The 20,892-nt window shown below is 33.2% G+C and overlaps 1 pseudogene across 1 annotated transcript in view; it reads right to left on the bottom strand.

Annotated features, from left to right (window-relative positions):
• The window catches only part of LOC118189068 (serine hydroxymethyltransferase-like), a 29,978-nt pseudogene extending 19,458 nt beyond the window's left edge, over nt 1-10,520 (bottom strand). The window contains exons 1-3 of the transcript XR_015042024.1: nt 10,416-10,520; nt 8,763-8,955; nt 2,755-3,113 (exon numbers count right to left, since the gene is read on the bottom strand). The product of XR_015042024.1 is annotated as a serine hydroxymethyltransferase-like (transcript). The remainder of the gene's footprint in view (nt 1-2,754; nt 3,114-8,762; nt 8,956-10,415) is intronic.
• Between the last annotated feature and the right edge of the window lie 10,372 nt (nt 10,521-20,892).

Below are 20,892 nucleotides of genomic sequence, written 5' to 3'. Positions count from 1 at the left end.
CACAAGCAAATTTCATAGCATAATCTTTGATCAACAGCTGAAGTTTGAGGATCATATACTATATTACAGACTACGAAGTCCTAACACTACTTTCAGACCATTTATTGGACTAATCCCAAATGGTGAGTTCGCTAAAAGTACTCTTTCGAAATTTTCGTTGTTAATCTTGAGTAGCATTCTGGGGATTTCGTGCCTTTCATGTCTGGAGTCCCAGCATCTCTAGGTCAAAGAAGCCGCTTCTATGCCGAATATTACAAATTAAGCTATATTCGAGATAGATCAGGTTCTTAGAAGGTTGATCATAATCAGTAAGTTTATAAATAAGTAATTTATAATAAGTAATTTCAATGAAGAAAGGAACAGCTTCAATCCTTTGACCACTTCCACGTTACATATGGATTCGTTCTAACGTATTTTTATGATGAAAGAAGCTGTGAAGTTGCTATTTTGAAGGAAGATATTCCAATGCTGACGGCTGGGAAAAATCTAGGAAACCAGATAAGCTGATTTAAGAGAATCATGATTCGTCCATTGAAATAAGCAATAGTTTCACTTTCCTGAAGAAACCTTTCGACAACGACATAATTATGCATAGTGATGGACGAAAAGAAATAAAGATTCTCGCCAATATTATGCCCACGACCGGTTATTTGGCAGAAACTCTTAAATAAATTATTTACCTGGAATATTGATAATTGAATTAGACACATGATTGAAATCAGCCACTTGGGGCACATCGCATGAACGATACATGAGCTAGAAATTCCTTATGGAAAACTGGAGACAAGATCATCTGAGAGAAAACGAACGTTATATACGTCAATTTATTGGCGACGACTTCATTTGCATCAAACAATGAATCTAAAGAGGTATTCCTAGAAGCATTCAAGACATTCAAAGTAAGCCTCGCCATCCGAGAGTTCTGAAAGGACAATTATAATATTGCAATAGGTTTAAGAATTACCGTATCGAATTTCAGGATGTTTCAAGAAGGATCTCAGCTCTGCGTGAAAGAAGCTACGAACTGAGGTTGGGTTCAAAACGTATTTCAAAGTGTTTAAACTCGAATCCGTACAAAGCGTGCTAGATGAGACTTTATCCATCGAGAAGGCCATGAGTCTGAAAGTAGATGAGGAAAACGTAAACGAAATCGTTGATAATCACACACAGGAACTTCCGACCGAGAAGGTAAATAAACTACAAACAGAGAATCATAGAAATATTTTGGAAGAAATTTGTAACGAGAATGAGGTAGGGGCACAGGAGCATATTCCTTCAAATGACATTTAAAATATCCAGGTAAAGTGATAGATAGTTGCCGAGTTCATTGAAACAAAAATACCCAGACAAAATTGAAACATTTCGCATAAGAGAGAGCTGTTCAATGACATTCGTTTAACACATTTCAGAAACATTGTGAAAAGAAGGATAAAATAAATTTCCTTGGCAAACTTGTATTGCAACGTAGAGTAAAATGAAGAAATAGTAGACAAAAATGTAGCAGAACCTTGTCTTATGTTCTAAAAGAGAAAGTTATCTTAACATTGTCTTTTAGAATCAGCGTCATGACAGAATTCAACTGTTTCTTTCATTCAATAAAAAAAAAATATTTCCAAAATCGCAAGGAAAAGATCAAGAACACACGAAAGTGCATTATTTTTACCACTTGGAGGACAAGTTTCAAATTTTTATCTCAAGATTTCGAGGTGCGATTTGAACATTTGTTATCGCATAATTTTTTCTAATTAACGATATAATATCTACTAGAAAATTTTAAGTTTGGAAATAGTGAAAATTTTCTCTGTTCTGCACAAGTAACCAATGAACCAGGTTTCCTCTGAGACCTCTTTAATTTTTCATGGACATTGACAACACTGAAAACTGACCTTATAAACAGAAATTGAGTTCCTCTATGTTTTCAGAAAATATTATGAGAATACATCTAAACGATATGCCTGTGTATTTATTCACAAGCCATCAGCCAGAAATGCAGAGTCTTGTTAATTTCGTTTACAAATAGCAGGACATTATCGCAAATCTTGTAGGATCATATGTACGGTTTTTCGAGGACCACTTGTGACTCGCTGGCCATAGTTTGAGAATTGCTGTCTTAATGTCTACGTGTTTTTTGAGTTCATTTTTAACATTCAAAGGGCAATGGCCAGTCTTTTGACTACATCTGGCAACACCTCAAAAAAGTACAACCCTATCAGAATTTCGACAGTCTAGCTCTGTCCCATTCTCCTGGAAAATGTTCTTAACAGATTCTTATTGTCAGATGTTCTTAACAGATTCTTATTGTCAGATTTTCTTAACAGATTCTTATTGTCCAAAGAATTTCACTGATAATCATAACTGAGAAAAGGAAGAGAAGCAAAGAAAAGAAGCTTCTTTTGTTTGCCTATCGTTACAGTGTTAGCAAAAGTGATTCACTAGAGGCAGTATTGTATGTAACTGAGCAACTCCGTTTCGAATGCTAGCTGAAAGACTATGGAAACGTCATTTCTATTCCGACAGCTGTCGAAGCCATCCCTTGGGGAATAAATTAATATCCAAAAGAAAAAGAAATGAGCATTACGTTTCGATTTCACCTCTTAATTAAGGCAAATTTTGTTCTTTGAAATCAATTTTTTTAACAGAAAATATATAAGTTATCCGGTTAAATTATTATAAGTATCATTTATTAATGTATAAAAAATGATGCCTTACAGATATATTTCTTATGTAAAGCTATAATTATACGAAAATAATTACCCGCAATTATTAATTTTGGCTTAAAGAGCTTGGCTAATACTTGTAGTTGAGCGTAGTTTATTAAACCGGTTTCAGGATCTAATTTATAAGGCATGGATTCAAAGAATATTGAAGTTGCGAAGATTTTCCTTTTATCTGTAAAATATCCATGTGTCAAGTAACCACCATCCGGGAGATCCAGACCCATAATTCTACCATGTGGCTCTACCAGTGCAGTGTAGACTGCGAAATTTGCAGGAGACCCAGAATTTGATTGCACGTTTATTCCCCATGTGTCAGAATTTAAGCCAAAAGTATCCAAAGCTCTTTGCTGGCAAAGACGCTCCACTTCATCAATGTATTCATTGCCCCCGTACTACCTGCAATGAAGGAAGCAAATTGATTATGATATGAAGCGCTTTCATAAAGCATAATCAAGAAAAGTGTTACTTGTAAAATGCTAATGATTCCATAGAATTTTCGTTAAGGGGCAGGATTAGCAATGATGTCCAATATTATTATTGCTTCTAGAGGGGCTTGTTTCGGGGTAAATGATTTCCTTAAGGGATTTCACTGTATACTAATACCTCAGATTATGATAAATCATAGATACCCAATAGTTCGGATATCTAATGAGAAAATCAAAATGGAAAATAATATCCCTTATCTGGGCGTCATAATATATAACAGACTCTCCTGCTATCAGCACGTAAAATATATGAGAGACAAGCTCATAACCTTGAGCTACTGTCAGAAATTCACAGCTACTAGGAACTGGGGGATATCCCCAAAATTACAAAAACAGTGTTACCATACAGAAACAGAAAAAATTCTACTACATGGCCTTTCAGCCTGGGGCAAAAACCTCAATACGCATGCCCAAAGACAATTACTTTCTGTAGAAAGACTTTTTCTCCTGACAATCACAAAGGCATATCGAACGGCCCCACAAACGCTTTAAATGTCATAGCAGGTATCCCACAGATCACCGTTACAATAGAACAAGAGGCAACAAAAGTAAAAGTAGCACGACTGCGCCAAACCAGTACATTCAGTAATACGATGTACCATCCAACAGATTACGAAAAACATAAGCACAATTTAGATTTACATCCAAACCATATATACACAGAAAACCGTGCATTAAGTATAAATGTTTTCTTACATCACAAAAATTATAGCGTATAGTGTATCCTGCATAAGTTGCTCCGTATTCTTATATAGTACATCGTATATTATGTTTAAGTGTTTTCTAGCATTATTAAACTAAATAATTAAACAGTGCATAGTGTATCCTGCATAAGTATATTGTAAATATTGCTCCGAATTCTTGTATAGTACATCGCGTTTTATGTATAAATGTTTTCTTGCATCTTAAAATTCTAATGCATAGTGTAGTCTGCATAAGTTTATTGTAAATCTGCCCCGTATTCATACATTGAACATCGTGAATTATGCAATAGTGTCTATTTGGACCATGCATTCATAGTGCACATTGTATCTAGCACAAGCGTATTGTAAGCACCGCTCAGTTTTCATATATTGAGCATTATGCATAAGCGTCTTCTTACATCATAAAATTATAGTGCATGGTGTATCCTGCATAAGTGTATTGTAAATATTGCTCCGAATTCTTATATAGTACATCGTGTCTTACGTATAAGTGTTTTCTTACATTTTAAAATTATAGTGCATAGTGTCTCCTGCATAAGTGTATTGTAAGTAACGCTCCATATTCATATATAGGATATCGTGTATTGTGTATACGTGTCTTCTTACATCCTATTTTATAGTGCATGGTGTACCCTGCATAAGTGCATCGTAAGTATCGCTCTGTATTCACTTACAGTGCTTCGTGTATTAAGTATAAGTGTTTTCTTACACCACAAACTATAGCGCTTGGTGTATCTTGCATATTTGAATTTTCGTATCATCATAGTACCAACATAAGTATCCATGAAGTGTATACTCTTGAGTTTATGTAACCATGTCCTTGTAATGCATCATGTAAGTCTCTAGCGTTCCCAAGTAGTCATGTAAGTCTATGTTACCACCCTCACCTGTTATACCAATCTCTGTATTTTCCACTGTATATAACTGCCCTTGTATGGCCATGTACTTTATTTCATGATGTCAATAAACGCTGAGTTCCAGGGGAATTGGATGACAGTGAATTCCCCGGGAGGGCGCTTTGGTCAGCTGGACTACCATCCGGATGAATAAGGCGCTGGGTCTGGGCGCTCCGTGCGAAACTCCCATGTGGCCATACCATCTGGCCAGCGCTAGATAATGTTGGACGTGGTGCTGTACTGATTAGCCTTTACTCTAAGAGGACAATGCCCATGTTCACCGTCACTTGTACTCAGGAAACCAAATAGTGAATTCTCCAAAGACCATTTCCCAATCTGAATCTACACGGACGGGTCAAAAACTAACTGGGTGTCGGAAGTGCCTTTTGTACCTAAGAATTAAATAACTCTTTAATACATGACAGCTACACATAGCTTAACAGAACAAATCCTGTATTCCAAGCTGAATTGTTAACCATTAGAGAAGCTGTGAAATTTGCCAGGATACAACAAGAAAAAAGAGTTATAGTTTCCGACAGTGTTTCAAGTTTACAGGCAATAATTGGACTGAGCAGCTCGCCACTAGGAAAGGAAATCCAACACTTAGTATCCTATTTCGTAGAGAAAATCCCTCTCAAGCTTCACTGGACACGCGCCCATGTGGACACAGCAGCCAGCAGCAATGAAGCAGCCGACCAACTGGCAAGAGATAGTGCAAAGGGACAACTTTTCCCCAACCATCTATTTGCCAATTCCATTATCACATCTTAAATCAAGACTGGAAGAGGACCTTATGTCCTTGTGGAAAATTAACTGGACACAAGAGCTAACAGGCAGGAAGACATTTAATTTCTTCCCGGTGCCCTAAAAGGAATTAACCACTACAGGCAGAACAATGACATATTTTCTGACGTCGCATGGCCCTTTTGCAGCCTATCTGTTTCACTTCGGCTTGCACCACACAGACTTATGCATATATGCGGCTCAACAGGTACCATCGATCACTATACGTTCGAGTGTGAAATCACCAAAGACCTACATTTCTGGCCGTACACAGCTGAAAATGCCCAGGTTTGGCTGAAACAACTCCAAAAGAGTAAGCTACTACAAAACAAACTTAAAAATCTCATAGACTACCTGGCAATAAATTGAGAAAATTTAAAAGCAATCTAAAAAAAAAAAAATCATTCAGTGCAGTCAAAGTATTGACACTCTTTAATAACCACAGGCCACAAATACATATCTTCCGAAATAACGTTATAAATTCAGTTACAAATTTATTTAATTTTTAATTAAATTTTAATATTCTATAGAAATTTTTGGCTAGGCTTAGCGATAATAGAATGCACCACCAATTGAGTACAAATGCTGATAGTCATATAACAGGCGGTACAGCAACTTAGCTGGCGGTAAGTAAGTATTATATCGTATATTATGGGAAGCGTGCCATTTCTGTATTTTTAATTTCTGTTATTTCATTTGTGGTGTTGCGTGGTCCCAACTTGCACGCAACAATAGTAGTGACTGCTATGAACTGGAAAGTACACAAACTCTTAAGAAGGGTTTAACTCCCTTTTTATTCCACTTTAGAAGTTACAGATGCGTTCACTTGACGCTCACAAACTACGCCGACCCGGCGGTTAAATAAAAATAAAAAAGTACAACTAAAAATGAATAATAACAAGTCACTACCTACGAGGCTCTCTAAACGTGACTAACCGCGTTCTAAGATACAGCTGAGATTTCAGCAAACTTTCTGAATAAAAAGTTGAAATATTCAACTAACTGCCGAAGTAAGCACACAGACCGAAACGCGCGGTTCTTCAATTTCTACCTAGCAACCTTCACGCTCGTGAATCAAGAACGCACACTTACGAACTCGTTTCCCTTCTATTTAATTCAAAAATACTTCTGCTAAAAATTTGAATACTTTGCGCGTTCTACTAAAATTTACATACTCTGGCATTGGCAATTCCAGGGGAAAGTAAGGCTTGACAGGAAAGATAGCTTAAACTTAAAATAAATGTTAGTTAAAATAAATATAAACCCTACACATTAACTGTAAATTGTATTTTTAATCATCGTTGAGTTTTAAATTGTATTTCTCTTTGTTTTCTTTTTGATATGCTTATAGTTCTTTCGACATACGATAAATTTCGATAGTTTGGGGGTCTTTAAGTCAAAAGTCGAGTCGGGAAAATCGAGAACTTGCTTCAATAAGTAACTTTTGCATTTCTGATTTTCTGATGAATTTTCGAAAATAGGTCCATTTTTCTGACTGTTTGATTTCCATTATTTTAAAAGTTCCACATCTGAAATATATCAATCACAGAGTGTTAAAATTTCCGTACATTATAAAACAAAATCTCTGTCCTCTTTTAAATCAAAATTTATAAAATGATATTTATTAGGCAATGTTTTACACTTTTATTCATAATATGCTACTAAACGGAGAGAGAAGTAATGGTTCTACGTTAGCCATCGTTTGGAAACACAGTTCCATAGTTATAATGCGTATACTTCGTAATAGATTTTTGGCTTCCCTACAGATGTCTTTAGAATTGATGTTATTTCTGCATTTATTAATATTACTTAGCATGATGCAAAGAATTACTTGCAAAAAAATTAGGCTTATTATAAAAGTCTTCTGATATTTTATAAACGCTATTTATCACCCTCTTCTGTATAGACAGACTTCGTACTTACAATTCATTTCTTTTCATGAATCTTAAAAACTATAGATAAGTGTTCAAAGTTATTTTCAATGAAACCTATCACGTTATTTAAAATTTTTTAGGCAACTTTCTAATTCTTTTAACTGTCACGTTATTTAGTTATTTTAAGCGTTCACTTAACTGGCTCATGGGGTTTGTCACTATATTCAAAACTTTTCTATGTATTTCTAAACTATTTGCTACTATAGTTAAAACTTCGGTAACGATTTTAAACTATTTGCTTCTATAGTTCAAACGTTGGCATCGATTACTAAATTATTTCCTAATAAGTATGAAGATCAGAATTTGCACTTTCATTCATTGTGGATGAGATGCAATGTGGGCAGGAGATTTTACTTCAAAATTTGATTCAAGTTTTAAAATTTAGTTTTGAAACGATTTTTTTCGACATATTTTTGGTTTAATGAAGAAACTCAAATTCCGAACATTACTGTTTGCACCATCAACATAGTGCAGAAAAAATATTTTAAAAGACGTTCATATGAGATTTTTAACGTTATTTCTGATCATACTTTTGACAAACTCATTGGATTGTTTCGATTAGTTGAAGTAACAGACTTGTTGGAAGTAAAAGAAGGATTCTTCATTGCTCTGAAGAGCAATTTTTCAATTGAATAATTTGTTTGATACCGGTTATTGAAGATAAAAAGCCAAAAATAAATATAAATAAAATTTTTATAAAATAAACTTTTATTTAAAATTCATACAGTAGTTAATGAACTAAAAGGCCAAAAATAATTTATCATGCAGTTTAATGATAACAATAATTCCCATTTCAAAATCTATCTAGAGATTTATATCATGAATAATAAAAGCGTGAGCTCCTAAATAAGGATCTCTATTAATCAAATTGCACTGTCAAACTTATAAGCCATTATCTTTATGAATTTGTGATGGATGCCCCATGACATTCAAGTTAATATCCAAAAATATAAGCTAATATTAATATTCATACAAAAATTATTGCTTATATTTCGGACACAGCATAAGAGAATATTCAAATTCTTAAAGTTTGCAGGAAAACAGATGCAAAGAATAATTAAAAAAAAAAAAAAAAAAAAAAAAAAAACAAGTCTTTACATCCTAGTTTTATACGTAACAAAAATTATTGCTTATATTTCGGCACAGCATAAGAGAATATTCAAATTCTTAAAGTTTGCAGGAAAACAGATGCAAAGAATAATTAAAAAAAAAACAAGTCTTTACATCCCAGTTTTATACCTACCTCCGTCCTGGATACCCCTCGGAGGTTTTATTGTGTAAACACGTCATCAAAGCTTGAAGTACACTTCGACTGGTGAAATTTTCTGAGGCAATCATTTCCAGTCCACATATTTGTCGAGTCTTTTCTTTCTGCATTATTTCATACAGCTGAGGATCACTCAGATCTAATGTTGTATTTGAGAATTCCATTCCGTCTGAGGAATTTCAAACAGGTTTTATTACTTATCTATTATTAAAATATTTATAAAATAATTGTGGGGGAGCATTTAAAGCATTTTAATAATTAATATCAACTGTCATTATTCTTAAACTATATTTATAATAAAGTGTATATTTTATACCTCTTACTGAAGTTTTGTCAAAGTAAAAAGCAAGCTTTTATTATTTATAATAATCTTAATCTATGCTATTTATAACCACCTTAATCAATATTTTGTTATTCATAATAAGCTTAATCGATGTATTTTATTAGTAATAACATTAACCTTAATACAGTATCGATTTATGGAAGACTTCTATATTCCATTCGCAAAGTGTAGCTTTGTTGAACAAGAATTAATCAGTCTACGCCTAGTCATTTACATTTCTTTATTTAGCTAAACAGAAAGGTTTCAAGCTTTATAAATAAATGGATGAAATTATGATGATGCAAGGTACTTTTACACCTCTGAAAGTCATCAAACGCACGTTAGCTTTCAGTAATGCTTCCTCAGAGAAATCTGATAAAAAAACCGATGTATATAACGAGGACAGAAGGAGAGAAATTAAGATTGAGTTAGTTAGTACAATAAGCAAAGAATTTAAAGGAATTTCCAAATTATAAAGCATGAGAACATAGAATCACAAGGAAGAAGGTCTCTTAGTGAAAACACAGAATCACAAGGAAGAATGTCTCTTAGTGAAAACACAGAATCACAAGTAAGGATGTTAAAAAATTATGGGGCGTCATAAAATTATGGGAACAAAGGGAAGACAGAATTGAAAAATGAATGCTCAATTTATCAGCTAAGAAATCTAAAAACATGACATTAACTGTACAATTAACACTGATAATAAAATAAAAAGTAAAAATGATAATGGTAATAAAAATAGTAATTAGTTCTAAATAAGGGTAGAAGAGAAAGAAAGAGGACAACCACATATTATTTTAACTTAATTTTTATCCATTAACACGAACAAAGCAGTAATAAACAGAGTAATAAAAATATTCTTGCAATTATGGAAAACTTTCAAAATGATCTAAGTAGAGGTAAAATAAGAAGCGCCTTAGCATATAAAACTCTACATAGGACCCATAATATCTTATTCGGGGTTTCTGCAGGCTATAAGACTCGTTTCCTGTATGCGCATGTTGAAATCGAGTGCTTCGTATTAGAGTAATGTAAAAAAGGTATACTTACAGTACTTAGAAATCAAAAGTAATGATAAATGCAAGTAGTAATCGCTACAGATACAGAAAAATATCGCGTATTTTAAAATTTATCTTCATCTAAATATGCCCATACATAGATTTTAACAAATTAACAATCTTGTTTTAACAATAAAAAAATGATGTGTCAGTTAACGTTCAATTATCTAAAATCTGAAGTATGCCATCTATTATGAATATAAATTCAACCCTTTTAAACAGTAAATTCAAAAATACTTTACTTACATGGCTTTCTTTCGTTGAAAGTTTTAAATATTTAGAGATTAGGATTAGATATAACCTTTAAACATTTCAAAAATTATTTTATTCAAAGAGAAAATATCTGTAAGCAAATTTGAAGATAATGTTATCTAATCAAAAACTCCCTTAAGTTATCATTCGAGAACTCTTGTCGTCAACAGTAATAGATAATTGAAACAAGTCATTACTGATTAAACTCCTTGAAAATTGAAATAGAAGCATTATACTACTACTATTTCATATTCATCAGACATCACGTCTAAGTATTATTTTGCCTGGTTGCTGAGCAAAGTAGTTACTTAATAAATGAAAGAAATATTATTCTGTTTAAATTTCGCATATCCTTAACATTTGGAAAAATCTGAAATGTTCAAGCAAAAGCTATTTAATAGAAAATATTTATAGTATTCAAGTTGAAAAAAAATCTAAAATAGCGAGCCATATATTATAGCTTGCCCAGACAAATGTGGCCAGTCGGTCAAAAGTTTGTCGCAGAATAATATCTCGCAGGGAAATACTCATATAAAATAATTTTTCGCGTCTTAAAAATATACTCTGTACGACTTTTATGTTACATAAATGGATAATAATAATTAAAAAACATCTTAATATATTAAGAAGAAATTTAATTTCCTAGATTTAGAAAGAAGAACAACAGAATTCGGATAACTGGAAATCCGATATCTGCAGCTCTACTGCATCCTAACTCTTGGATTATATCCGGAGGCATACGATCTTAATGCTGTTTCCGTAAAATTTAAGTTCCAAATGAAAACAGCAAAAAATCTGAAAGCTTTCAGACTTTATATTACGCCCAAAGCGGAGTTTTATTTAACGTTTTTCTCTGTTACCTTTATTTATTAAATATCATGTTCTTCGCACTAACCCATGAAATTCAATTCAATAGCAACATCGCAAAATAATTTACAAAGAGCACATCTTTTCAGAATTTCCGATACACAATCTCACGCGCTGGAGATAATTTTTTTTTTTCGTACAGTTTGCCATTACTCGCTTTGAAATCGTTGTTTCTTAATAGAAAATTTGAAAAAATCTTACAAAATATGAAAGTGGTTAAAAGAAACAAATTCCAAAGTCCAAATTTGTATTTGCAGATGCTCATATTCGAGTGGAGGACTGACTACGTTACTCAATTTGCTGTTTCTAGATATCGTTGCTTTTCACAGTGCGAGAAACATATCTACATTCATGTAGATTCTTCATTAGCCCAAAGAGCATTAGCCCAGAAGGACTATTAATTTCGTTTTGGCATTTTGTGGGGTTTGACTATAAACGACGTTTCACTTTTCAAATTGTTGTCACCAAATAGTATCCCTATGTATTATATTTAAAGAAATTAAATAATAATAAAGAACTTGCATAAATGTATGTATGTTTCTTGCATTGTGATAAAAGCACGGTACCTAAAGCAATCAAATTTTGAATAAAGTACGTCTCCACTGGAATATGGGCAAGTGGAAGACCAAATTTTGAATTTTTTTTTATTATCTATTTCATCATTTGTCAAGCATTTATGATTTTTTAAATAAGGAACTCAATGATTTCAAAGCGAGCAATGGCATTGCTGTACGAAAAAAAAAAAAAAAAAAAAAAAAAAAATATCTCTAGCGGAGAGGCTGTGTATCGGAATTTCCAAAGATATGCTCTTTTTAAATTATTTAGTCATACTTCTATTGAATTGAATTTTATGGTTTAAGTGCGAAGAATGTGATATTTAATAAATAAATATAGCACACAAAACATTAAAAAGAAAGCCCCTTTGAGCGAAATATAAAATCTCAAAAACTTTCAGATTCTTTTTGCTTCCTAGTACGAAATAAAAAGTATTGTAATCGCGAAAAGTTTCAGGCAGTATATTTCAACGAAAATATCCATTTTGAGTGCTATGAATGCAATTTAACGATGTTTTTGCTTGACATCTGTACGTAAAGATAGAATAAAAGACTCTTTTCCACACAAAAAATTATAAAACTGCTTTAAAATTAATTATGAAGAGAATTTTTCGTGGTGTCTGTACGTACGTATGTATCTCGCATAACTCAAACACGAGTAGCCTCAAAAAGTTGAAATTTTGTATATAGAACTTCAATAACATGTAGATGTGACCTCGTGTTTTGGTTGCAATCGGCCGCACCAAACGTATATAAATTTATTTATATATATATCCACTCCGTTACCCGGCTCAGTGATCTCAGTTTCTTTACTCTTAAATGTTATGTTTGTAAATTGTGCATTTTTGTTTTTGCTTTAAAAAGATTGAATTATATTTTTCTTATCTTCCTGTTAAGGTTTTCATGCCTTCAGGAAATCTGCAAGTAATATTTGTAGAGATGTTAACAATTTAAAGCTGTTTAAGTGCGGTTAAGCGTAATTTGTAAATAACATGGCGGACATTTTACATTTGAAACAGCAGAATGGAAAGTTTGTCGCCAAATTAAAGAGAGATTAAGCTTTGCAACAACAAAGATAACGCCTTCATTTATTATTTTGAATTAAATCATGCTTAATCCTTTCTGGAATTTTTCCGAGGAAATAAGTGTTTAAGTTTTACTTCGTAATTTTTAATATAGATATTTTGAGCTTTTATGTATTTTTGACTTGTCGCAAAGTGTGAACTGAAGTAATTGAATGAGAAATACTGAATCGTCAGTGAAAAACTGTTTCGTTTCTGTTTTGTTTGCTTAATTTCTTTTATACATCGTTCTAGATTTATTATAGTATTTGAATAGAACATGTGGCAACGGTTACATAATTTTTCAAATGATGTAAATTCTGGGCATTCTGAGTTACAATATAACGCTGTTAAATGAACCTAGCATCAGAGTGTCGCTATGGTAAACAAATATAATGAATTTTAAAGAATATAGGGAATTACATTTATTCTGCTGTGGTTTATGGGCTATCGACGAAGTAGATTTAATTCAATCCAATAAGTTTAAATGAAATGCAAGGGAAAATGCGTATAATTTAATACTCCGTACACATCAGATTTTTTATTATTAGTTTTAAATTTCTTTAAATATAATGTCATATTTGGTGATAACAATTTGAAAAGTGAAACGCCGTTTATAATGAAGCAAAGCAAAATGCCAAAACGAAATTAATAACCTTTCTGGATAAATTGTCCTTTTGGGCTACAAAGTACCAATTTGTATAAGAAGCATCGTTTCATGTACACTTCTTTAATTACCATGAACTTAATTTTGTTGAAATGCGTACTATCAAGAAATTAGTAATATGAAATTAGTAATATTAGTAATAACACGTCTGTTTTTAAATAAAACCTTTAGCTTTCTCACCAAATCAAATTTTACTATCAAGCCGTTCAGCCCTGTATTTTTTGAGAAGTTGAAACAAAATATTGTTTATAAGTGTACAAAAGAACTCCCCTTGCAATAATATCAGCAAATTCCTACTAGAGTTAGTTATTCGTACTAACAAAGCGTCTCACAAACAATGCAAACTCATTTATGCCCCTTACGGAAGCCAAATTGGTTATTATCAATTAATTCTAGTCTTTCCAGGCGATTGTTGAGGATTCGTTTATATATTTTGCCAACTGCCGGTAAAAGGTAGCTGGTGACAAGACAAGTTTTGGGTCTTTCCCAGGTTTTAAAAGATTAATGTTAATAGTATGCTTCCACTACTGTGGGAAGTAGCATAGTTTTATACATGCGTTAACCCTTAGAAAACTTCGAAAACCGAAGTCTTCGCTAACATGTACGCTTAAAATACCGAAACGCCTGGCCCCGTCCATTACCAGTTCCGTCCGTTTCCTCCCCTCCCCATCCATTAACACACAAAGAGGTGTGAAGATTTCAAATGACATCTTTTATATTTCCTATCAAAGAAGTTTCCATTAGCCTTTTAGGACAAACTGTCTATAATAAACTGATACAATGCATTTAAGGAAACGGCACCTACTCTTGCTTACGTTACAGGAAGCAGAAAAAAAAATCCTTCTCTCGGTTTTTCCGACGGTTGCACTCTCTTGAATAAAAGGTTGTTTCGGGCATTTTGGCCTTCGAAGGGTTAAAGATATTCGTGAGTCCGACTATACACCTTATGGGAAGAGCTTTCAGAGTTTCATTATTGATGGCGTCGAAATCTTTAGCTTTTCGTTTAAAAACATTTTTAACTATCATTCTTACTTCATTTGGAGAGGTTGGAGTAATGAAATGAGTGCTAGGTCTATTTTTAATGCTGCTCAGCGATAGAGTAATTTCTTTTTCATGTTCAGAATTATTATCTGAGTGCTTTTCAAAAATCTTGGCTAATTCATTTGCCATTCCATTTTCAATTTATAATTCAGAATGATGGAGTGTATATCTTACATGTTACATAGCTTTAGTATTGTTGAAAGCCTAGTGAGCATTTTCCCTATAAATGTGAACTTCTGAGACTGCTGACGTCCAACTTTATTTTGATCTGCGAAACTTTTTTCTTTTACTGCAAGAATTGTTTGTACAGCTTTTAATTTTTACTATACATTTATCTCTATTTTAATAACATTTTTTATTTTCAAAAAACACACATTCAAAAAAAATATTAATTAATTATAAAGTTAATATACGTGTAAACATAAGAAAATTATTTACTAAATTATAGCGTAAATGTAATAGTAATAATAATTTTCAAATTCATCAAAATGAATGAATAAATTAATGCTATATTTATTAAATATTTTTCCTTCTGTCGTTGAAAGTAACAATTCAGCATATATGCGATCCAATTTATACTGTTTCCATTACTTAAATACAACATTGCATGCATAAAGTGATCGTCTTTCAAACCATTTCTTTATTTATTTTTTATTTAATTCATCCAACTGAAACTTCGTTCACAACCCACCAATGCTCTACCAATGCGCATTAATTTTGAAAGCTGGAAAAACTGTTCATTCTAATGAGATATTATCATATATGAAAAATTTATTATCAATTACTACTTAATTTTTCTACACATGCCAAATTCAAAGTCATTATATTTGTTTTACCTTTTAATGTGTTACTCTATTTTACCCTTAATCTTTCGACTACCTCTGTGCTATAACTGAAATCCCAAGCACATAATTATATCAAATTAAACGCTGCCCGTTCCTGCACTTCTTTTTCATGAAATATTTTCTTCTAAGTGAAAATAAATTAAGCTTACAAAAGTCAGCATAGAATTAATGTCATTTTCAATGTTTTTCTCTCGGCTTTACGGACAAGAATTTTCGCCAACCCTGCTGTGGTCAATACGTATTGTTCTTTATGTATATTTATTGTACCACGAAGAAAAAGGAAATGCATCAAGCGGCGTTAGATCGTGTCGCTGAAATTTCACACAATACTTCAAGTTCTTCAACAGAGTTATTCATAATATGTAAATTTATGCGAAATTCAGTATTTTACATTATTTTTAAAGAGGTTTACTTGCTTAACCTTCTCTAAAATATTTAATTAATGCTCCATAATTTTTAATTACTGCTTTCAATGTAAAATATCTAGATAAACATCTAACTTCATTTAATGTTTTAAAGGTAACATCTTTATTTTCTAAAGAAATAGCAACATCTTGAAATTTATCTCGTTGTTTTTTTTCCGAGATTTAGAAAATATGGCGTGTATAATTCTCATTGATTTAAGTTTCAATATCTTCATTAATTTAACTCATTTTGAAGCTCCGAAAATACACAAATGTTCAAGCTTTGCAATACTGCAAAAATATGGTATATTTTCTACTATACCATATCTGCTAATGTGGTTCAAATATGGTATTATTTGTAATAAACAAAAATATAGTATATTTTTTTTTTTAGTTTTACTTCTATTCCATTTATCTGACCCAGCATAAGAGATGATCTAAACGAAGAAAACTTAACTTCTTTCTTAAATCAAAATTATTTTCCCTACAAAATTGTTTTAAAAAACATCAAAAGATTTTAACTGATATATTCCACAAAAAACAGTTTTATACTACATTGGCTATCATAAATTAAGGAAAAATCACTAAAATAACGATAACTCCCCCAAAAATAAGCCATACAGTGTTAAATTTGAATATGTTGCCAAGTAAGAGTATCTGAGTAAAACTCCAATATGCAAATTAGTGGCGCTGCACTCGGAATACGTCATCTGCGAAGAGCATAAATATCCATGTTTGAGAGCAAGCCCACATATTTCACTGTGATAGTGACATCAGAAATCTGAGATAGCCAATTCGTAACAATGATCTCCAGGCATCATTTGCCTGCAGAACTACGACAGAAAGCCATTGGGAGATTAGAGGCAGGACAAAGTCAAACAGAAGTGGCCAGATGGCTAAATGTGAGTCCTTCTGTGGTTCATAGACTTTGGAGGCAATTTCAAATCACAGATTCGGCACCTAGGAGGTTCAGCCAAGAACAGCCAACTGCTACGACGAGCGTCGATGACCGATATTTGACATTATGTGCACTCAGGAATAGAACCGCTACTCCGACTCTTCTTAAATCCTCCCTTTCTGCAGCCACCAGAAGGTTGGTGTCAAGGTCAACTGTGCGTAGAAGGCTTCATGAAGGTGGTCTGTATGCGAGGCGAACAACCATTTGCGTGCTGCTCAAGTCACGCCATAGGAGGGACCCTTTGCAGTGGGCACGACAAAATGTCCACTGGACGCCTGAGCAATGGAGGGCTATTCTCTTTACGGATGAGTCCAGGCTTAGTCTAGAACGCGATAGTAGACATTATTTGATATGGAGAGAACCTGGAACCCGTTATCATCCGTCCAGCATCCGTGAAAGAAATGCATACGGAAGAGGCAGTGTCTGTGTTTGGGGTGGCATCTCTTTGGGTTGACGCACAGACCTCCATGTCTTTCCAAGAGGAACCGTGAATGCTCAGATTTATAGAGATGACATCCTTGATGTTTATGTGGGCCCATATGCCGGGGCAATAGGTGATGCTTTCCTGTTACAGGACGACAATGCAAGACCCCACAGGGCTCGCATCGTATATGATTATCTTCAACAGGAAACAATTATGCGCATTGAGTGGCCAGCTCGATCCCTGGACTTGAATCCTATCGAGCACGTTTGGGATGCTTTAGGAAGACGTTTAGCTGCTCTCAATCCGCCCCCTGAGACCCTTGCCGCGCTTGCAACTGCTTTGCAAGAGCAATGGCTCTCGCTTTCTATGGAACTGATAGACCGCATAATTGAAAGGATCACACATCGCTGAGTGTGCTGTATTGTTTTTAAAGGCGATTATATTCCATATTGAAGGTGCTTTTACTATAGCAAACTGATATCTTCGATTTGTTCATTTTATACATGTGCTAATTTCTATGCTACCATAATTGTCTGGTAATTTCTTTTTATGTTATTTGATACCTTACTATGTGTTGTATATTGTGGGTAAGTTTCATAAAATTCTACATGTAACTTTTTCAGTAATCCTGATTTTTGTGATTTTTCGTTAATTTATGATAACCTGTGTAGTTATTCTATTGGCATCTAAATTTTAAATAAAATATTAAATGTTTGGTGATAGCAATGTCAGTACTTTTGTCGACAGTTAAAGTATGAAATTTAGATGCATTACGTTCTTTTGTCACGTTATTTTTGCCATGGGATTAATAATTTCTAAAAATATGAAAGTATAATTCTTACTTTCCCAATTTTCCAGAATTTGAACATATTTTGTCATATGATCACTTGTATCCTCCACAGACAGCAAAAAAGAATGTTTATTTTATTTGCTAGTAATTCAATTATTAATTAATATTTTCCCTTCTTCACGAATGGATTTTTTCTTTTGACGGTCATCTGGGGTCTCATTTAATTAAGCATACTAATCCTGCTTCCGGATTTTTCTTCTTAATATTCTTGCACTTTCCACAACAGGTTTACTATTTAAATGCCGTTTTAAGAAAATCTGATTTTTAGGTACTTGTCAATTTTTTTTCCGACTAATAAAACCGCAACAGTGTCCGCAACGATAGTAAATACAAATAACTCTGTTGTATTCGTCATATAAGAATATTTCCTGTTATGAAATTTGTAATTTATTTTTACTGCTTGGAGTCTCTGTTTCAGCTATTATATTAAGCCGTTCAATTTTAAAATCATTTACTGCTTTTCTTCCTTATACAAAGTTTTCCATCGTTTTTACAGAAATCTACTAACGTACACTGCACAAAAAAAAGGGGGGGGAGAACATTTCTATATCTCTCGTTTTACTGGGCCGATTGACGTAATTCAACTCGCGTTTTTCATGTCTCGAAAGCGCGACTTGGGATATGTATTAGATTTATATATAGCATTGTTCTAATATAGGAATTTTGACACAAAATCGGACGTTTTTTTAAATAACATAGCAATTTTTTCCCATATGTCCATTCTACGATTCAAATTACGCCAAATTACCAAGTTTTGTAAAAATCGCCCGAGTAGTTTCTAAACAATTAGCTTTCAAAATTTTAGCTGCTCATTGTTAATTGAGTTTGGTATATATTTATTGGTCTTTCCTTTTTTTATTAAACTTATTTGATTCTTCTTTTCACATTTCGAAATTCAGGTTCTTTCCAAATAAAACTGACACCTTTTTTATGATTTATTTTTAAAATTTGTATTTTCAAATAATTTTTCTAAATTTTTCGAAAATGATTTTGAATTATAATCTATAAGACTTTTACCATCATCTTAAAGTATACGTATTTCTAAGCACACCTGCAAAAAATTACAATATTTTATTCAAAATTTCCGAAGATATATGTGAATTTATATATTGGCGCGTTTCGAAATTTGGCATATTTGTTGAAAGGGATAAAACATCAAATGTGGTTTAGACACTTTGCTAAAATTATTTGAAAGTAGGAACGATGTTAATTTTTTTTTCGCTCATGCGCAATAAAATGTAGGAACGAGGTGCCTTTTTTCCGCTCCGGCATAATGGAAGGAAAAAGAAAATTGGTTGCCATATATTAAGAAGTTAGCCAAGTGAATTATTCTTAGCAAATTGAAAAAAAAATAAGATAAATTTTCGAATTTCCCCGTAAATTTTGCACTAAATTTTATAAAATTTAATATCTAGGCATAATTTGAGTCGTGGAATCAAAATATGGAAAAAATTCGGTACGTTATTTCAGGAAAAGTCCGATTTTGTTTCAAAATACCTGTGTTAGCACAATGCTATATATAAATCTAATGTATATCCTAAGTCGTGCTTTCGAGACATGGAAAACGCAAATTGAATTTTGTCAATCGGCCCAGTAGAATGAGAGATATAGAACTGTCCCCCCCTTTTTTTTGGCACAGTGTGCAGTACAATGCATATACACATATACTATAAGCTACCATTGTGGACATAGTACCGCGTACTAATCGCACTTTAACAACTCTTACATCATTAGGAGACAACGCAAACGGACCAGCACCATTTCCTGTCGTTGTTTGGCGCAACACAAGCGACAAATACAGGGTGATCAGCGAATAAGCCCTGATTTCAAAATTAAATATCTCTGCAACAAAAATCGATAGAATTATGCGGTAAACTGTACATTTATTCGAAAAACTGTAAAAATGGTGTACTGAAGTTTAGAAAATTTAGTTACGAAAATCGTTACCAGATGGCGCTTTGCACTGAAAACTCTTTCTCTGAAAGGAGTCAAAAAATTAATTAAAAAAATAAAGTGAAGCAGCCTTTGCAATCAAAATACAAGTTTTTCAAAATGTTCACCGTTCGAAACAATGAGGTCGCGTAAACAAACAATGAAATTTGACATCACCTATTGCAATGTCTCGACGGAAATGGAATCACATGCAACACCAATCAACGATTCAAGTTCATCTAAAGTAGCAGGATTGTTTCGATAGACAGCGTCTTTCAATGCGCCCCACAGAAAGAAGTCACAAGGACTCAGATCGGGAGAATATGGAGGCCAAGCTATTCCTGTGTCAGTAAATTGAGGATAATCTAATGCAATTACTTTATTCCCAAAGTATTCATGAAGAAAGTGAAAAACTTTATTTGTTCGATGTGGTCGAGCTCCATCTTGCAGGAACCAGTCGATGCCTGGTCGATCCTCCAACGCTAGTTGAGTGCTGACAAATTGTTCCAAAATTGTAGCGCAACATTCAGTAGTTATCGTTTCTCGTACGAAAAAGGGTCCGATAATGCCTCTGGCGCCTACCGCAGCCCATACCATAACTTTAAGCGAATGCAGTGCTTTTTCTACACACAAATGAGGATTTTCGGTATCCCAAAATCTCCAGTTTTGGATTATTATTAATTAACGATTCCCTTCAAATGAAAATGTGCCTCATCTGTGAACCAAATGCAGCTCACATCAAATCTGTCGTTGTCGATCATTGTTAGAATCTGATTCGCAAAGTCAACCCTTTGTTGCACAGCTTTCATGGGTTATGGCCTGATGATGGAATTTGTATGGAAACAGCCGTAGGCTATTTTTAAATATT

This window comes from Stegodyphus dumicola, chromosome 1, assembly GCF_044657685.1.
Source record: "Stegodyphus dumicola isolate Sdum_Otavi_A_Nest chromosome 1, ASM4465768v1".
Classification (NCBI taxonomy): Eukaryota; Metazoa; Arthropoda; class Arachnida; order Araneae; family Eresidae; genus Stegodyphus; species Stegodyphus dumicola.
Note: the sequence above shows the minus strand (reverse complement) of the source record. Positions and strands in the feature narration are given on the sequence as shown.